The sequence below is a fragment of the Vulpes vulpes genome, chromosome 2, assembly GCF_048418805.1.
Source record: "Vulpes vulpes isolate BD-2025 chromosome 2, VulVul3, whole genome shotgun sequence".
In the NCBI taxonomy this organism is placed as follows: domain Eukaryota; kingdom Metazoa; phylum Chordata; class Mammalia; order Carnivora; family Canidae; genus Vulpes; species Vulpes vulpes.
This window is the reverse complement of record NC_132781.1, coordinates 65748684-65766460: the sequence shown is the minus strand read 5'-3', so window position 1 is coordinate 65766460 and position 17777 is coordinate 65748684. Positions and strand designations below refer to the sequence as shown.

Sequence of the window (17777 nt, the reverse complement as noted above, 5' to 3'; positions counted from 1 at the left end):
TACTATGTGCCAGGCATTGTGCCTGTCATATTGCTAAGGCTAAATTGGCTAAATATGACACCACCCTGCTTTTAGAGAATGTTTACTGTCTTGTCAGGTATCTCAAACTTAACAAATCTTCATGCCTCCAAGCTTTTCTGTCATTGTAAGTGGCACCATCCAATGTCCTAATCACCTACACTTAAAAATCAAAAGGTGTCTTTGACTCAGTACTCACTTTAATTCTCTATGTAGCCAATGATTTTGGTAATTATTCCCTCAAATTATTTCTTTGGTCCATATATTCCTTTCCCATCCTAAACTAACTTAAGACTATTGTAACAGCTTTCCAGGTGAATTCTGTGTCTCTTGTTCTTTTCTCCTTCCACTTCACCTTCATGTTCATTAAAAACTAATCATTCATGCACACGACTTTCATCATGTGACTATTTTTGAAAGCTTATAATAGCTTCTGTATTTTCTATCTTTCAAGACTATACTCAGTGAAATTCTAAAATCCTCTAAGAATCAAATTCATCCCAATTCTATTTCCCATGATACATTGTATCATGAACTTTAAGCTTAATTAAGCTTTGTCATTCTTAAGACATGTAATATTCATTCTGACTTTGTAATTTCTGTTATTACAACCTCTTTCCCATTAGAGTGTTCTCCCTATTATTTTCTCTCACTTCAGTATGACACTTTGTAAAAGCTCAACTCAATTCCCACCTCCTTAATGAAATCTCTGACTGTTTGAGGTAGCAGTTTATTTTATTTTACTTTTGTAAAGATTTTATCTATTCATTTGACAGAGAGAGAGAGCACAAGCAGGGGGAGCAGGCAAAGGGAGAGGGAGAAGAGGCTCCCCGCTGAGCAGAGAGCCCAAGGTGGGGCTTGAACCCAGGCCCCGGAGATCATGACGGGAGCCAAAGGCAGATGCTTAACCAACTGAGCTACCCAGGTGCCCTAAAGTTGCAGTTTAAAGTGCAATTCCTGTGATGTCTGGGTGGCTCAGTAAAGCATCTGCATTCAGCTCAGGTCAGGATCTCAGTATCCTGGGATGGAGTCCCACATCCAAGCTCCCTGCTCAGAGGAGATTCTGCTTCTTCCTCTCCCTCTGCCCCTCCCCCACAGCTTTGTGCTCGCTCTCTCTCTCTCTCTATCTCTGTCTCTCTCTCTCTCAAATAAATAAATAAAATATTTTTAAAAAATAAAGTGCAATTTCTGGGTACTGACTGCTTTGATTCAAATTCTTGTTCTGCCATTGACTCTGTGACCTTGGTTAAGTCACTTAATCTCTGTTCCTCAATTCCTTCACTTGTGGGAAAAGGATGAAAATAGCGCCTGTCTTCTAGAATAGTTAGTATAGCAAATGAAATAATGAATGTAGACGACTTGGAACAGTATCTAACAAGAGTAGTCAATTATCATTCTCATTATCAATAATTTAGTAATAGTGGTATATTGTTCTAGAACTCTTAGCTTCTCCACTGGTAGACTTCTCCAACACTTAAAAATCTATGACATGGTTTTGTGTTTTTGCTATTATGTATTTTAGTTTTGTCTCTTCAACTTTATACAAAATCCTAGAGACCAGAAAGTGGATCTTTTACTTCTGAGATATCTTCTGGTGTCTGGTATAGACCCATAGTAGGTGTCCAATTACCAGTCACTGGCTGATTTTTCTTATTCCATTACAAACTACAACTATATTTATTTTTTACATAACTTTCTGGAAATTGGAAATGTGATCTTTTTTTTTCTCTCTCCTTAATTTTGGAAGTAAAAACAATTTCTGCATAAAAATTGCAGTTAGCTTTTCAGAACTCTTTATGAATTCCATCTTTCTCAGCTGCTAAGCAAAAAGAATCTTCCAATGAATTATACTTAAGAGAAATCAGGACAGCCATTTCCTCTAAACATTTTCTTTCCTTTCTTAGTGGCTGATTTAGGTATTGCAGTGGCTTATATCTTATTCATAAGTGGCTTATAATCTTCATTGATAAGTTGATAAAAAGAGATTGACTCTAGTATGTAATAACTTGGAACTTCCATTGCTGCTCTGAAGCAATGGCACTCCAAGTCTGAAGCCAGGGGTTATAGAAGCAGTCTATTCTGCATGCAGTAAATAGGAGGGCACTGTGTCTGTAAAGAATTTAAAAGCAAAAGGAAACTGATTAAAGTTGGTGTGCTCATTAATGTCATCATGCACTAGAAATTCTAAACAACAGCATTGATAAAATATTCCTCCCTGCTGGGGGCGGACTAGTCCCACTGATGCACCACCCCCACCCTACCTCCTATATTACGCTCTAAAATTATCCTGTGGACATTAGATTTTTCCGGTTCAATATTGAGGCTTCTGACACATCTTAGTGCATTTTTTTTCTCCCAAATTTTTATTATGTTCTACAGTAAAAATACATTTTATATAACAGTATCATACATATATATTTGTGTGTATATGTGTGTGTATGTGTGTGTGTGTGTGTGTGTGTTTCACAAGACAGTCTTTTCTACTAACAGGTAATGGCACTGAGTTTGAAAAATATCACTCTAATTTGATCCTTAGCCATCCAAACTAAAACTACCAAGACCGTTCTAAAATGAATTAAATAGTTCCCCTGGGGCCCCATGAACTAGATATGATTCAAAATTAGAAATAAACTAGCTTTCTGATAGCAAGAGGTGAAAATAGAAATGAAAGAGCTAATTAACTTCCTTTGGCCTCTTTACTAGAAGGCACAGACAACAGAGAAAATTATAATCAAAGCCAATATCCAGGCTGAAGGGTGGATTTCACTGAAAGACCTCCCAGCTTTACTCTGGAATTTCCATTTCCAAGACTGGTCCTGAGTACCATTAATCAATTTCTTCTCTAACCTTACTCCCTGTCTGAAGATATACTATTATTCTCATTGAATTCTGGCCAATTTCTAGTTCAAATTCATGTAACACTGAAGTTCGTTAATCTCCATACCTTTGTTTTAAAGATTTATTTATTTATTTGAGAAAGGGAGAGGAAGAGAGAGAAGCAGACTCCCTGTCAAGCGGGGAGCCCAAGTCGGGCTGGATCCCAGGAGCCTGGGATCATGTATGACCTGAGCTGAAGGCAGATGCCGAACCAACTGAACCACACAGGCACCCTCTCCATCTCTTTTTATACCGTGTGCCTTGTTTCATTCATCTCCGGTGAGTGTACTAATTCCCTACGTATCTCTATCATTATCTATGCATTATTCAAATACTTCTCACTGGAGGAGTTATTTTATGCCCATAATTTATGTATGAAACCAGTCATGATGCAATGTTGGCTGGCCAGGATTTCCTCATGAAAACTATAGTTAGATACCTAATAACCGCAAGATGAGAAGTTTATACTAAATGATACGTCTCAAATATTACAAATTATTTCTCTCTTATGTACCCTTCAGTTTATGAAAGAGACCAGCTGTAAACAAGGATTTAACCATTATTACACAATTCCCAAAAATTTATTATACACAGCTAAAATTTTATGAAATATATTTAGGCAAAGATTTTGAAGGATGATTTATTCTGTGTTTTATATAAACAACAATTCAGTTATCTTATGCCAAGGGAGAAAATGACCTTAAATCTTTTTCAGTAGGGATTGTAGGGACTGATTACAGATTAATATGCACACTTTTTTTTGTTTTATTTTTTTAAATTTATTTATTTATTCATGAGAGACACAGAGAGACAGAGACATAGGCAGAGTGAGAAGCAGGCTCCCTGTGGGGAGCCCGATGCAAGACTGATCCCAGGACCCTGGCTCAACCACTGAGCCACTGAGGTGCCTCTCTAACTAGTTTTAATATAGGTTATCATTTCTCCTAAGCGATGGTTTTTCTCATTATTAAAATGTGGGGTTTCAATATTATTTAACAGTTTTCCATATGCTTGTGATAATATGATATGTCAGTAATTGTAAAAGGACATTTAATTATTGAAAGGCTGGTAGGTAAATTATTTGAAGATAATGTGATTTTCTAGAAAGAAAATCCAAGTTAGTTAAGGACTAATTAGCTAAATAATAAAAGAATTCAAAGTGTATTGATTCAAAAAAGTAAATATGGCCAATAATAACTTTATCAGTATTGGCCAGTTGTAAATAATAAAATCTTTTCACAAAGCAAAAATGGTGAATATAACTAGTAATGTCCTTAAGAAATGTTCAATAACCATATAAAGAAAGCTACACATATTTTAAAGAGAAGAAAAAAAATACTACAAAGATATGCAGAAAAAATATACAAAAGGCTAAATGGTTCATTTTTATACATGAAAACCGATAACACAATTACTGAGTAAATGGAATACTCTTTTATCTTTTTAAAGATTTTATTTATTTATTCATAGAGACAGAGAGAGAGAATGGCAGAGACACAGGCAGAGGGAGAAGCAGGCTCCATGCAGGGAGCCCGGGACTCCATGATCGTGCCTTGGGCCAAAGGCAGGCGCCAAACCGAGGAGCCACACAGCGATCCCAAATTCTGACAATTTTAATGTTTAATGTTCCTTTAGGTATAAACCTCAGAATGTTCTCAAATTATGGCTCTTCAAATGCTTTCCACCCGTAATCTCTCAGAGGCTTCAGTTTAGCAGTTACCCAAATAATCACAGTAAATAATGCATGGTTTTACAAAGCAGGTAAGGCAGCAACAAGGACAGTACTACCTGGAAAATCTGATTTTCAGCATTGAATCTTTCTACCAGTAATTTAATACCTCAAACATGAACTTAATAAAATTGAGCACTCTCACTGGGCTGAAGAAGTGGGTGAAAGTTTCAAAGATCACCAGTTTTTGGAATTGTGGTTATCATCGTTAAGTCAATATTTTGCACTCAAGAGCAAAAGTTTCACATATCAGGAGATAGAGAATAAATACCAGTATACTGAAAAGAATATTTTGACTAGGAAACCAGATTCCAGTTCCAGAATTAGTCACATACTGACCTTGCATGTTATCTACCCCTCTCTGGGCCTCTATTTTTGTTTTTGTCAAAAGAAAGTTTGGATTACCTCATCCCATCTCTTTTTTTTTTAATTCTAAAATAATTATACTTCCATGATTTTAATCCCATGACCTATGACGAATCTAGGATCAAACAAAGTTCTGATCATCAAAAATATACCTTGTTCAAGATCCAGTGTGATTGTGGAAATGATTATGTTAAATGCAGGGAGCCAGGAGATAAGCATTAATTAAACAAATAAACAAAATATATCACTGAGAGCACTAGCATTATACATTTTAAAGTTTCTGATCTGCACAGTTATTAGATACATAATCACTATGTTAAATATGTCATGGACTGAGTCACTGAATGAAAAAAAAACAGCTTTTTTTGTTGGCTTATATATTTTTAAAATCTAGCTTCGAGGCTAATGAATTAGCACCATATCATTACATAAATCTGCTATGCTTTTCTCCCTTGAAAAGAATCAAATCGGTGGTCCTCTGATATTTTGTTCTTAGGACCACCCCACACCCTTAAAAATTACTGAAGACCTTAAATAGCTATGGTTTATGTAGACTATCTATCAATATTTGCGGTATTAGAAGTTAAAACTAAGAAATTTAAAATATTTATATATTTAAAATAAAAATAAACCATTTAAAAATAACATTTTTATTTTTAAAAGATTTATTTTCAAAAAAATGTGAAATGTCTATTTGTTCTTGAACTCACTGTATTGCCATTAGTTGTCTTGATTGAAGTATTTTAGGAAAATTCTATCTCACTTAGAGATGTAATTGGAAAGAAAGAGTATTATGATAGGTTTTCAAATAATTGTGGATATTCTTGATTTTATACCAAAACTTGAAAAATGGCGATTTCCTAAAGGTTAGTTGTTGCTCTGTAGAATCTGAGGCCATATCAATGAAATTTTTGTACTTTGTTATGTTAAAATCCATCAGTATTTGTCTACTTTGAGTGGATCTTTAAGTGTGTATGATTTTGTAATATTATGCACTTGCTCTTTTTAAAGAACTGATTCAGTTAATTCACATAATCATCCATATCTCTCAAGTATTGACACGTTTATTTATATGATATCAAAAGCTCCCCATATTTCTTAATGCCAACACCAATCTCATTATAAAAAGTAAGTATACTGAAAAGCCGTAAAATTTACAGGGGATCACGCAAGTTTTTAAAAATTCGAATTTACACTAGTGAGTTTGAACTTTATCACAAACAACAAATTATTGTTTTCTTTGAAGTCACAGCTTCCTTTATTAATTTTTAATAGCTATCTGCCAAAAAAACTAAACCTTAAGTAACCATAGTTTGTCTGTCAGTTTCTCTTTAAAGTAAAAATGATGCTGTATGTTAAATAGTAGCTTTTACAGCTTTTTTCAAATATCTAAAAACTTTCCTCAAGACCATTGCATTTCAGTATGAAGCAGAGGTGTTTATGCATGGTTTTCATTTTGTCACCAGGTGTACTAATAAAGGGCTGTACCCAAAGGCCAAGATCTAATAATTAATACTTTTTGTTCTTCATCAATAACATTCTTAAGTGAAACTGGAATTCTTTTTTTTCTGGAATGCTTGAAATCAAAAAACAATGGCAGTGGGGTGCAGTGTGGTGCTATTGCCTTGATTCACACTAAGGTCCAGCAGTTTTAATCATCATTGCTTTCGCTTCAATCTGTACAAATGTCAACAAAGCAAAACCACTAATGATACTTAAATTTTGATGTCAAAAGCCCATGAGAATCTCAGGGGTTCCCAGGAGTCTTTGGTACACACTGAATTAAAGTTTTTGGGCAACGCTGGTGGCTCAGCGGTTTAGCGCGGCCTTCAGGCCAGAGCCTGATCCTGAGGACCCAGGATCGAGTCCCATGTTGGGCTCCCTCCATGGAGCCTGCTTCTCCCTCTGCCTGTGTCTCTGCCTCTCTCTCTGTCTCATGAATAAATAAAGTCTTTAAAAATAAAAAAAAAAAATTAAGTTTTCAAACAACATAAATGCCATTATAAACCTCCCACAATATTTTTTTAAATTGACTGTAAGTACATAATAATGCAATAAATTGAAATGCCTAATCATTCAAGAGAGGATAAAATTTGAAAAAGACAGATTTAAAATGTAAGCATGAGAAGTGAATTTTTTGAAATCATATCATAGTAAATATAACAGGGCATAGGAGGAAAGTAAATGGATTTTAAAATATGTCTTTAATCCTTTTAACCATTGTTTCCATACCTTGTAGTTTCTGGTATTGAAGTGGTTCCGTCATTAGACAGTTTCTACTTCTTTGGCTGGCAGCTGTTGGAAATGATCCTAGAATGCAACTCTGGAATCTTTTCTCTGACATCCGAAATATATGACAGACAATGCAGTTAACCTCCTTCTCCTAGAGCTTAACCCTTTCAATCTGAGTCAGACAAGAGCCCCAGTTTCAAAAGGGTTGTTGCCAATTGGAAACTAGTCACATGCCATCTTTTTTAGCCAATCATAGGGCCATGCTAAAAACAACAGCTGGTCAATTGAGACATCATTCTAACACCCCTATAATCGCCACTAGCATTATTGCTGGCTCTATCAGAGAGTTCTGAGGACAGTACACAATCCTGTCAAATCTTACAGCTTCCAACATGTAGAAAGAAAAAATTATGCTCAGTCTGTAAGAGGGTTATGCAGTTTGACCCAAGCCTCACACTAAGTCAGAAGTTAAAATACTGATGAAAGAATTTAGGTATGGGATCTTTATTTCAAGAAATACCTTTTTTCTTATTCATATTCCTTTATGCAGCTAAAGAAAATGAATAGGAAATAACCTCTACTCTAATAATTTGAGTGTTCTTTGTCAATACATAAAATGGCTTTGCGATTCTTAAGTACCTGCCAGGGAAATGTTACAGTATGTAGCTAATATTTATTCAGCTACTACTACTGTGAGGCATGCTTTTAGGCACTAAAAATTTGAAGGATTTGGCAAACATTATTACATAAATTAAATTACTCACAGTATTTTTAGTGTTTGATTAAAACCTCTGATTCAAAAGGTTGTTGATTGGGGATCCCTGGGTGGCTCAGCAGTTTAGTGCCTGCCTTTGGCCCAGGGCATGATCCTGGAGTCCAGGGATCAAGTCCCACATCAGGCTTCCTGCATGGAGCCAGCTTCTCCCTCTGCCTCTCTCTCTCTCTCTCTCTCTCTCTGTCTCTGTCTCTCATGAATAAATAAATAAAATCTTTAAAAAAAAAAAAAGCTTGTTGATCAAATACCCAAAGGAAAAAATCTGTAGCTACTTTTTGCCTTTAAATTATTCCTAATTAACAAAGGAAATGTATTCAAACTACTGCCACCCCATGCTCTTACATTAGTGACATTAGTAGATTGTATCTAATACTTGAAACATGAATCAACTGGGAGTTACATGACTCCTCAACAACTGCTAATTATAGGGCAATGACTGAGAAACTACTTGCTGAATCCCTACTGTTTCCAACCAGTCAATCTTGCAAGTTTTCAGGGCTCAGCCTTCAGATATCTTCTCTATCATATTTACTCTGTTTCATGGATTTTCTTTGTTTCAAATATACTCTTTATATGTTCAGGATTCTCAAACTTATATTTCCAGTCTTGATTCCTTCTCTGAACTCCAGACTTGCATATCTAAATCTCTGCTCAACATACTCACTTGTATTTCATGCAGGCATCTTACATTAACATGTCCCAACCTTAACGATTAGTTCTCCCTAACCTTCCTGACTGCTACTTCTCACTCAGTCTCAATCTCAGTAAATTGCAACCATTTCTCACCCAGTTGGTCATGACAAAAACCTTGAAGCCATCCTAGATTCCTCTCCACATCCAATCCATTAGAAAATTCTAGTTTCTATCCTCAAAATTCAGATCTGACCACTTGTACCATCTTTGCCAATACCACTCTAATCAATAACCTCATCATCAGTCATCTGAAGTACTGCATTACCTCCTAACTGGTATCACGACTTCCATGATTGGTCCCATTCAATCTAACCTGTATGCAACAATTAGAGTGATCTCACTGAAATATTAGTCAGAATATGTTGCTGCCTGGCATAAACTCCTCAAGTGCCTTTTCAGCACAGTTAGAATAACATTCAGTTTGATCTTAGCTTAGAAAACCATATATAATCCTGCCCTACTACTTTGTTCTTTCCAACCTAATTTTCAATCAGTTCCAGCTACGTTGTCCTCAGCCTTTGTAGTTTCTATACTCTCCCTCTTTGAAACTCTTCCTGGAGATACTTACAAGTCTTGCTCCTTCATTTCTTTCACGTCTCTACTCAAATGTCACTCATCAAAGGTGCTTCTCTGACCATGTTCTCTAAAATAGTGGCACTGTCACTCTCTATTCTCAACCTCTGCTTACTTATTTTTCTTAGCCTTTATAGCTTGTTATCTCTAACTCTATATATCTCACATACATATATGTATGTACATACATATATAATAATTTGTTAATTTATTAGTAGAGTGAAAACATGGATTGTTGCCTCTTTAATGCTTACAACAGCAGTGTGATGAGAAATTTAAGTTCTCATAATATTTTTGTAACTTTTCTCTGATGTTAAAATTATTTTTAAATAAGAAAGAAAGAAAGGACAAACCTAATGAAGATGACACCAAGGAAAACAATACAGTCCCCACGTTATTTTCCATAACAAGAAAGAAGGAATTCAGGAAAAGGAATCCATTTGGCTGGGCTTGTAGAAATTTCATCTTTCCAAATTAACTGTCAATAGTAGTTGACTCAATAAATATTCTTGGATATTTCTTATTATGCTGATACCTACAGCTAAATACCTATTTCATAATTGAGTTATTTAACTATATCAGATTTCTAGGACTTGCAGCTGCAAGTTTTAAAATCTTATTTTAGTATTGCTTACTTCTTGTTAGATATGGCTTTACTGTATATATTTAGTAATTTAGATTCTGTAACATATTAAACAGATCCTAAAATGCTTGAAATTTGTCTAAAATAGATATTAATTGTGCCTTTCTAAATATTTTTTAAATCCTATTTAAAAGGAGAGGGCAGATGGTGGCAGAGTTGGAGCACTTTGCTTTATTCTATGAATACAACTAGATAACCATCAAATCATCCTAAATATTCCAGAAATCAACTGAAGAATGGCAGAACAAACTCCACAGCTAAAAACAGAAGGGAGGGCCCATTGAGAAGGTAGGAAGTATAGAGACACACTCTGGGAGAGAAACAGATCAAGGCCACCATGGTGGTGAGAAAGCTGAGGACTTGGGGAAGGGCAAGAGACATCCTAGCACGCAGGGGAGTCCCCGGGAAAGGTAATTCCCCGTAGCCATTGGCTTGGAAAGCAAGGGTGGCAGAATTTTGTGACTTCAGGCAACCAGTGGGGCTTAAAGCCTAGAATTTTAAAGGTCAGCAAGCTTGCTGGGACAGAGCCCGGAAAGCACTGCACTGCTCTTGGAGAGAAGGCAGGCAAACTACCCGTGGACATAAAGCCCAAAAACAGTGATCTGAAGAGGGCCTGGAGCATACAGTGGAAAGGTGATTTGCTCATCTTGAAATGTGTCCCAGAAAGGCAGCATTCAGAGAGAACCCTCCAGGAACAAACAGGCAGGTGTCATTTCCCAACCTTGCCCCTCAGCATGAACACAGGGACACCTGTGGGAACCAGTGCGGCACCCATACTTACTACCTAACTTGCTTACACCAATGTCCACATGGACATTAACTCCATAAAGGGGCTAGAGTATAATGCTAAGTGAAGTAAGTCATCCAGAGAAAGACAAATACGGTATGATTTCACTCGGATGTGGAATTTAAGAAACAAAACAGAACAGCAAAGGGGAAAAAAGAGAGGCAGGCAAATCAGAAAATAAACTCTTAACTATAGAGAACAAACTGATGGTTACTAGAGTGGAGGTTGGTGGGAACAATGGATAAAATAGGTGATGAGAATTAAGGGGCACACTTGTGGTGAGCACTGGGTGATGTATGGATGTGTTGAATTACTATATCATACATCTGAAGCTGACATAACTGTTGGTTAACTAACTGAACTTAAAATAAAAACAACAAAAAAAAAGACTGGTGTTATGTAACTGGTAGAAAATACCGACATACGTATTTGCATGCAAAATAAATATTTGAGGAAAAAGGGATATGACAAAATAGAGTTCAGAACAGTTCTTGATTTAATCAAGATTTGCTGATTTCCTGTTGCTGTACTAAGCATTTTCAGTACTTTGTTTCCTTAATCCTAACAATGTTGTGAAGTCTATACACTATCATTCCCATTAATCTGGAAAGCAAACTAAAATCAGGGAGGTTGAGTAAATTTCTCAAGCCACAATATGACTAACAGAATTGGGATTGGAATACAATTTTTCTCACTGAATCATTGGTGACCCTAAGATCCCCTACCATTAGCCTTTCTTCCTGAAGTCAAATCCTAATTACCTTATTAAAAAATATCATCAGCAGTTTTATATTGTGAAAACAGAATCTCTTTGGGCTTGGTTACAGTTACTTGACTGAGAGGCCAAAGAGGAACAGAAAAGGAAATTATATTTATTGGGCTCCAAGAAAGTAAAGGAAGTTGCCAATAGAAGAGCTAAGACAGATTTCCTGATTCTAACTTCTGTGCTTTATAGTTATACATCTAACTATTCAGGTAATTAGCACTGAAAATCTCTTACTTGATTTGCAAGAGGTGGAGTTTAGGATATTTTAGGGACAGGCATATCAGAAATAATTCTGATGTAGCAATAGGTGAGTATATGGATAAACAGGTTGCCCAGTGTGTAATTGTTTGCTTACTATTGTGATTTGTGTTAATCATACTATTCATTAATGGTCAATATCCAGAGCAAATTTGCTAATATACTGTTTAAAGAATAATAACCAGTCATGAGAGAAAAAAACAGCATGACCACTATTTCCATTCCTGTTATAGGAAGAAAATGAAGTGGACCCTATCAAACTCTGGGGAGAAAGAAGGCCAGACACACAGAATACTTTAGTGGAGCTATCAACTTTTGCCCTATAATTAGTGGTAATCTAACTGATATGTGTCTGCAAATGTCAGAATAAAGGTTAGGGAGTCCAATAAACATGGCAGGGGATCGAATAATGCAACACTTATATTAAAAACTCAGACATCTCCTGACGTAATGCTGTGTATTGACTACTTTGGGTCATACCAAATTTCTCATCAAATGGTCAGTATATCCTTGCACGACCTGCTTGCTTAACACACCAACACAGATCTTGTTTCTTGCTATACCGAGCATGTAAGCAATCTTATCATTGTCTTATGATGACTGAGGTTGCAGGAATTCAAAATGTATTGTCACTTGGATGCTGAGTCATCCAAGTGACAACACACATTACCTAATTTTAAATAACGTATTAGAGGTTTAACCTGTCTTGGATTAGAGGAGGCTGTGATTAATGTCTTTATCATTTGAGCACTGAAACAAATAGCTACGCCATGTACTTATATCTCAGAAGCAGTGTTCTTTCTCATGTTTAAACAGGATCCTTTCAGAACAAAGACTTATTTCCCTCTTACATGTTTCATAATTTGGGACCATTCTTCAGTAGCACCTCATATTAATGAATTCTCATTTCAGGCAAAGAGTCAATGATAACTATAAAGAGGAAATATAGAGTCTCCTGATGTTATTTTAATTTGAATTATTCACTAAAAATGGTGATATATACCATATAATCAATCTGCCTTGTGGTATGTGCTTGAAATTAGTACTTTGTAGATTTTTTTAATTTATTCAGCAAATATTTACCTAATTCCCACCACATAGAGATACTGTCCTAGATGCTGGAGTGCTGGAGCGATAGTAGTGAATACAACAGAGTTCTTGCTTTTGTGGGAGCTTACAGTCAAAGAGAGGAGACAGAGTAAAATAAATGCATAATATATTTCCAGATTGCTTTTGGCGCTATGAAGCAAGTTAAAGCAGAATAAGGACTATCCTGCCAACATCTAGTTTCTGTAACAATCAATCACCATTCTCTGTGGGAGGAGGGTGATTTACTATATTCTAGGCACTGCATTAAATGCCTTATATTCATCGCATTATGTACAAGCCTGGGTACTAACCATTATCATTTCTACTTTACATGAGGGTCTGAGGAATGTAAGAAAGTTGGCTAAGTTTATACAGCTGTGCAGTGGCAGGGACAGAATTCCAGCACAGGTCTAATGATGTCAGTGTCCACGCTTTAAACTATTGCTCTAATGTGCCTCTACTGGGCTCAATGTACTGTTTGGCTTTAAATCCAGTTGAATATGGCATAATGTATAAGAGCAGTAATGCCATTAAATAATGAATGGACAGAGAAAGGGGAACACATCTGTGAGTTAGATGAGGAAGCATGCTGATGTTTGCGGGGCCTGGGATTGTTTGGAGCGGGTCAGAGAGGCAACTGTAGATTTGAAACAGTTTCCAGGTCTAAACCGGGCAGTTGTTATTGCTGCCATGCACTTGAATTTGCTGTGTGTTTATACTTTCCCTCCACTAGATCATGTGGTTTTAGAATTTATTAGTCAATTATGTAAATCTTTATTTATCATGAAAGTTGATAATGTCACTTGCCAGAATGTTCTTCATACTTCCCTTTAAAATGGAACTTAGGGCGCCTGGGTGGCTCAGCCGTTGACCATCTGCCTTTGGCTCAGGGAGTGATCTGGGAATCCAGAATCCAGATCGAGTCTCACTTTGGGGTCCCCACAGAGAGCCTGCTTCTTCATCTGCCTATGTCTCTGCCTCTCTCTGTGTGTGTTTCTCATGAATAAATAAATAAATAAATCCTTTAAAAAAATAAAAAATAAAATGGAACTTAATCAATGCTCTTCCCAAAACCATATTAATCAATGCTCCTCCTAGAGGTGATGGCACCCTTATGAAAACTGTGCCCTCTGGGCTATTATTAGCTATCCCCAATTATTTGACACTTGGTACAAATTAATAAGAACATGCACAAATCATCTCAATTTATATTCTTTATTTACCATAAAAAAGGACTGGAAGGGAAGTTTTTTCTTTGTCTTCCCCTGCCTCCTCACAGGACTATACTTTGCCCATTTATTAGTTGTCCAGTCACTTTGTAAGTTTGACATTTATGGAAACTGTGAAGCTTGATGCTTGGGTTGCAGTGCCCTCTGCCGGGAGAAATGGTAGAGCACAGGTGTTCTTTAATAAGCCCAGATTTCGGACATAAAAACTAAATTTATTGTTCCTTAAGCAAATACATATATCCTACATAGAAAAATAATTCAAAATAATATATTTATTTATAATATATTTATTTAAATAAACAATATATTTATTTAAATAAACAATATATTTATTTATATACAAGGCTATTTTAAGGAATTTAAAGTATAATTGAGCTTATATAAATTGGATTGACACACATTTTATTAACACATCTGTGGAAAGCAAATGCATATACCTGTTTTCTTTTCCCTCTTTTACCCAGTTAAGGAAAAAATTTAGCTCTCCAGTACCAGACTGAGCTTTTGATCATTTTGCTTTACAGCAAAAGAGATTCTTTACAGAATCTCTTGCTTACTGTCTAAACCCTTCAGCTCTATTTCTACTCTTTTTTGGTATGAACTTTAGTGTGACTCTGCCTATAAGTCATCATTCTGGTTGATTAACAGAGCACTTTACTGTTTATCTATAGAAACTATCTATTCTTTTCGATAGTAGAAATTAGTTCCAGGGGTCTGTTTTGTGGAACTAAGTTAGGCCAATTTAGTTTAATAATACCTCTCCAAATATCCAAGTGTTCTCTCACATTTCTCAGCCCCCTTAAAATTTAAGGGGCCATTTGAGGAGTTCTGTCTAAGACTCTAAGAACATTCGTGGATATATTTTCAGTTCTGTTAGTGGATCTATTAGCAGCTTTCTTTCTCTGCCATGGAGATTGTGGAGGCTACATGTTCACATGGCAAAGTCACAGTTACGAGCAGCCTGAATTGCTCATCCAGCTGCCTTGATAATTCATCCTACTGCCAACAGTCTATGAGTGAGAAACAAATTGTGACACATTAAGCTATGCAGATTTAGGTGTGTGTTACAGTAATCGAGCCTATCCTAGCAAATGAGGCTGTATTCAGTCACAGTGTTTGACAGCATGTTTTCTCTGCTTTGGATGCCCCACCCAAGTACCTCCACCCCTTCACCAAGAAGTCTTTTTTTGATTTCTTCTTGTTCATCTTTTATGGCTTATCTCAGCTTCAGTTGCCCCCATCCCTCTTCTTGGGTTAGCTGCCTCTTCAATATACTTCTTTGTACATATGTATGGATGAAAGACTCTTGGTTATTTATGGATGGACAAAATTATTTTGTGGTTATCATAGATACTTCCCTTTAGAAAAATTAGCATTGCTCAATGGTTTCAAAAGCTTGGTCTGCATACGCCAGAGGGTCTCTGAGACCCTTTCAAGAGATCTGTGAAATTAAACTGGTGGTGCAAAAGCAATAGTGGTTGAAACTGCTGATACCTTAGTAAATCAAGGTATTGACATCACTATATTCTTCACTGCCACACAGTCACGGGGAAATCTAACTTTATCTAAGAATTCCCTGGATGAAACATTAAGAATTATAAACTATAAAATCTTAAGGCTGAGGATGCTTTGTAACATTCTGAATGATGAAATGAGAAGTATATATATAAGTATTTTTGCTATATATTGAATTAAAATGGCTCTCCTGAATAAAGGCCTTGAACAATAGTATGACTCACACGCTGAACTCACCACTTTTGTCATGGAACAAGATTTTATTTGAAAAGAACGACTGACAAACTAGTTATTTAGAATCAATATTTGCCAAAAATTATCTTGAAAATAAAGGAAATTTGTCCTAATGAAAACAACTGACAGTATTTGTTGCTAATGATAAAATTTGAGATTTAGCATGAAGAATAAATTTTGATAAACTTATATGTGCCTCTTGATACTTAGTGACTTTATGATGGGATCAGTTCTGATATTAATGAATATGATTATGTTTATATTGATTAATAAGAAGCATCAACATTTGGAACATCTACATAACTCAAAATGACCAATAAATACTGTTACAAATGCATGCATGGATAAAAGATTCATTGAAAATGCAAAACATACTAACTGATTTTAATATAACAGAGCATAAAAAGTTCATTGATCTAGCTAAATTCCACATGGAAGAAATGACCACTTGTTGAGATTTGGTATATTTTCATAGGAGAACATTTACAAATATCTGAAAACACTATTAATATCCTCTTCCCTTTTCAACTACATACCTGTGTAATGCTAGATTTTCTCATATACTTCAACAAAACAATAGATTAACTGAAGAAGCAGACATGAGAAACCAGCCATCTTCTAGTAAGCCAGATATTAAAGATAATGCCATATTTCTCATTTTTTTCTATTGGAAAATATAACTATTTTTTAATAAAAATTCTATGTTTTATGTTAACATGCAATGAGTTTAATACTGTTATTTTTAGTGGATTAAATATTTTAAATAGTTTTCAGTTTAATTCTTAGTGTGATAGGAGCACCTGGTGGCTCAGTCAGTTCAGTGTCTGCCTTTGGCTCAGGTCATGATCCAGGGAGGAATCAGAGTCTCCTTGCTCAGGGGGAAGCCTGCTTCTCCCTCTCCCTTGCCCCTCCCCCTGCTAATGCTCTCTCTTGCTCACTCTCTCTCTCAAATGAATAAAATCTTTTTAAAAATTCTGAGTATGATAAATATCAATAAATACAGGCTGTATATAAACAAAGATTCTTTGAGGTTCTCAGTAATTTTGAAGAATGTAAAGGGATCCTAAGATATCAAAGTTTGAGAACCACTAATATAACCAGGGATCCAGGATATGGACTTGGCAAAGCTAACAAGCATAGGAAACTAGCTACGTTACTCTACGATTTTAAAAAAACCCCACAAAACTATCCATCTGTTTTAAATAGCATATGAGTAGACATGATGCACTTGGCAGTACTTGATTTTTTAAAGTAGTCAATAAAATTTTATATATAAAACAGCTGCCTTGGCATTACTACTCCTCATCCAGAAGACAAGTGATCACCTGACCAAACTTCTCAAGCTGGTAGGCTTAAACCCTGGCTGGGTTGGCCTCATCCTCAGGCAATGACTCAGAGCTTCTTGCATCTAGTTATGGGGTCCTCACTCTGTGCATCCTCATTGGCCTGTCTGAGCTTCTCCCTTCAGCCTTTTAGGGATGCCTGAGTGGCTCAGCAATTGAGCATCTGCCTTTGGCCCAAGGCATGATTGGAGTCCCAGGATTGAGTCTCACATCATGATCCCTGCATGGAGCCTGCTTCTCTCTCTGCCTGTGTCTCTGCCTCTCTCTCTCTCTCTCTCTCTCTCTCTCTCTCTCTGTGTGTGTGTGTGTGATGAATAAATAAATAAAATCTTTGAGAAAAAAGAAAAGAAGATAGCTTTTAAACTACCTTATAGCCTTCTCTCAACCCACGGACCAAGCGGAAACAAGAACAGAAAAAAAGAAAAAGCCACCTGAAAGAGACCATTAAGAAAAATAAAATAAAGTAAAATAAAAATAAAACAAAACCACCAAAAAAAGAAAGAAATTTGTCATTAAACAAAGACAGTCTGCTTTCAAATTTGTTTTAATTAAAATACATTATACATTTTCCAGGTTCATAGCTACTTCTATATACATGTGTTATAAATGGAGAATTTCCAGAAACCCTGTATCAACACTGAAGAATTAGT

General features: G+C 35.9%; 1 protein-coding gene across 1 annotated transcript in view; it reads right to left on the bottom strand.

The window, feature by feature from the left end:
• The window catches only part of LOC112923648 (transmembrane protease serine 11F), an 89775-nt gene extending 82379 nt beyond the window's left edge, over nucleotides 1-7396 (bottom strand). Inside the window, exon 1 of the mRNA XM_072743499.1 lies at nucleotides 7223-7396. The gene's annotated coding sequence lies outside the window, so the exon portion shown is untranslated. The remainder of the gene's footprint in view (nucleotides 1-7222) is intronic.
• Nucleotides 7397-17777: the final 10381 nt, after the last annotated feature.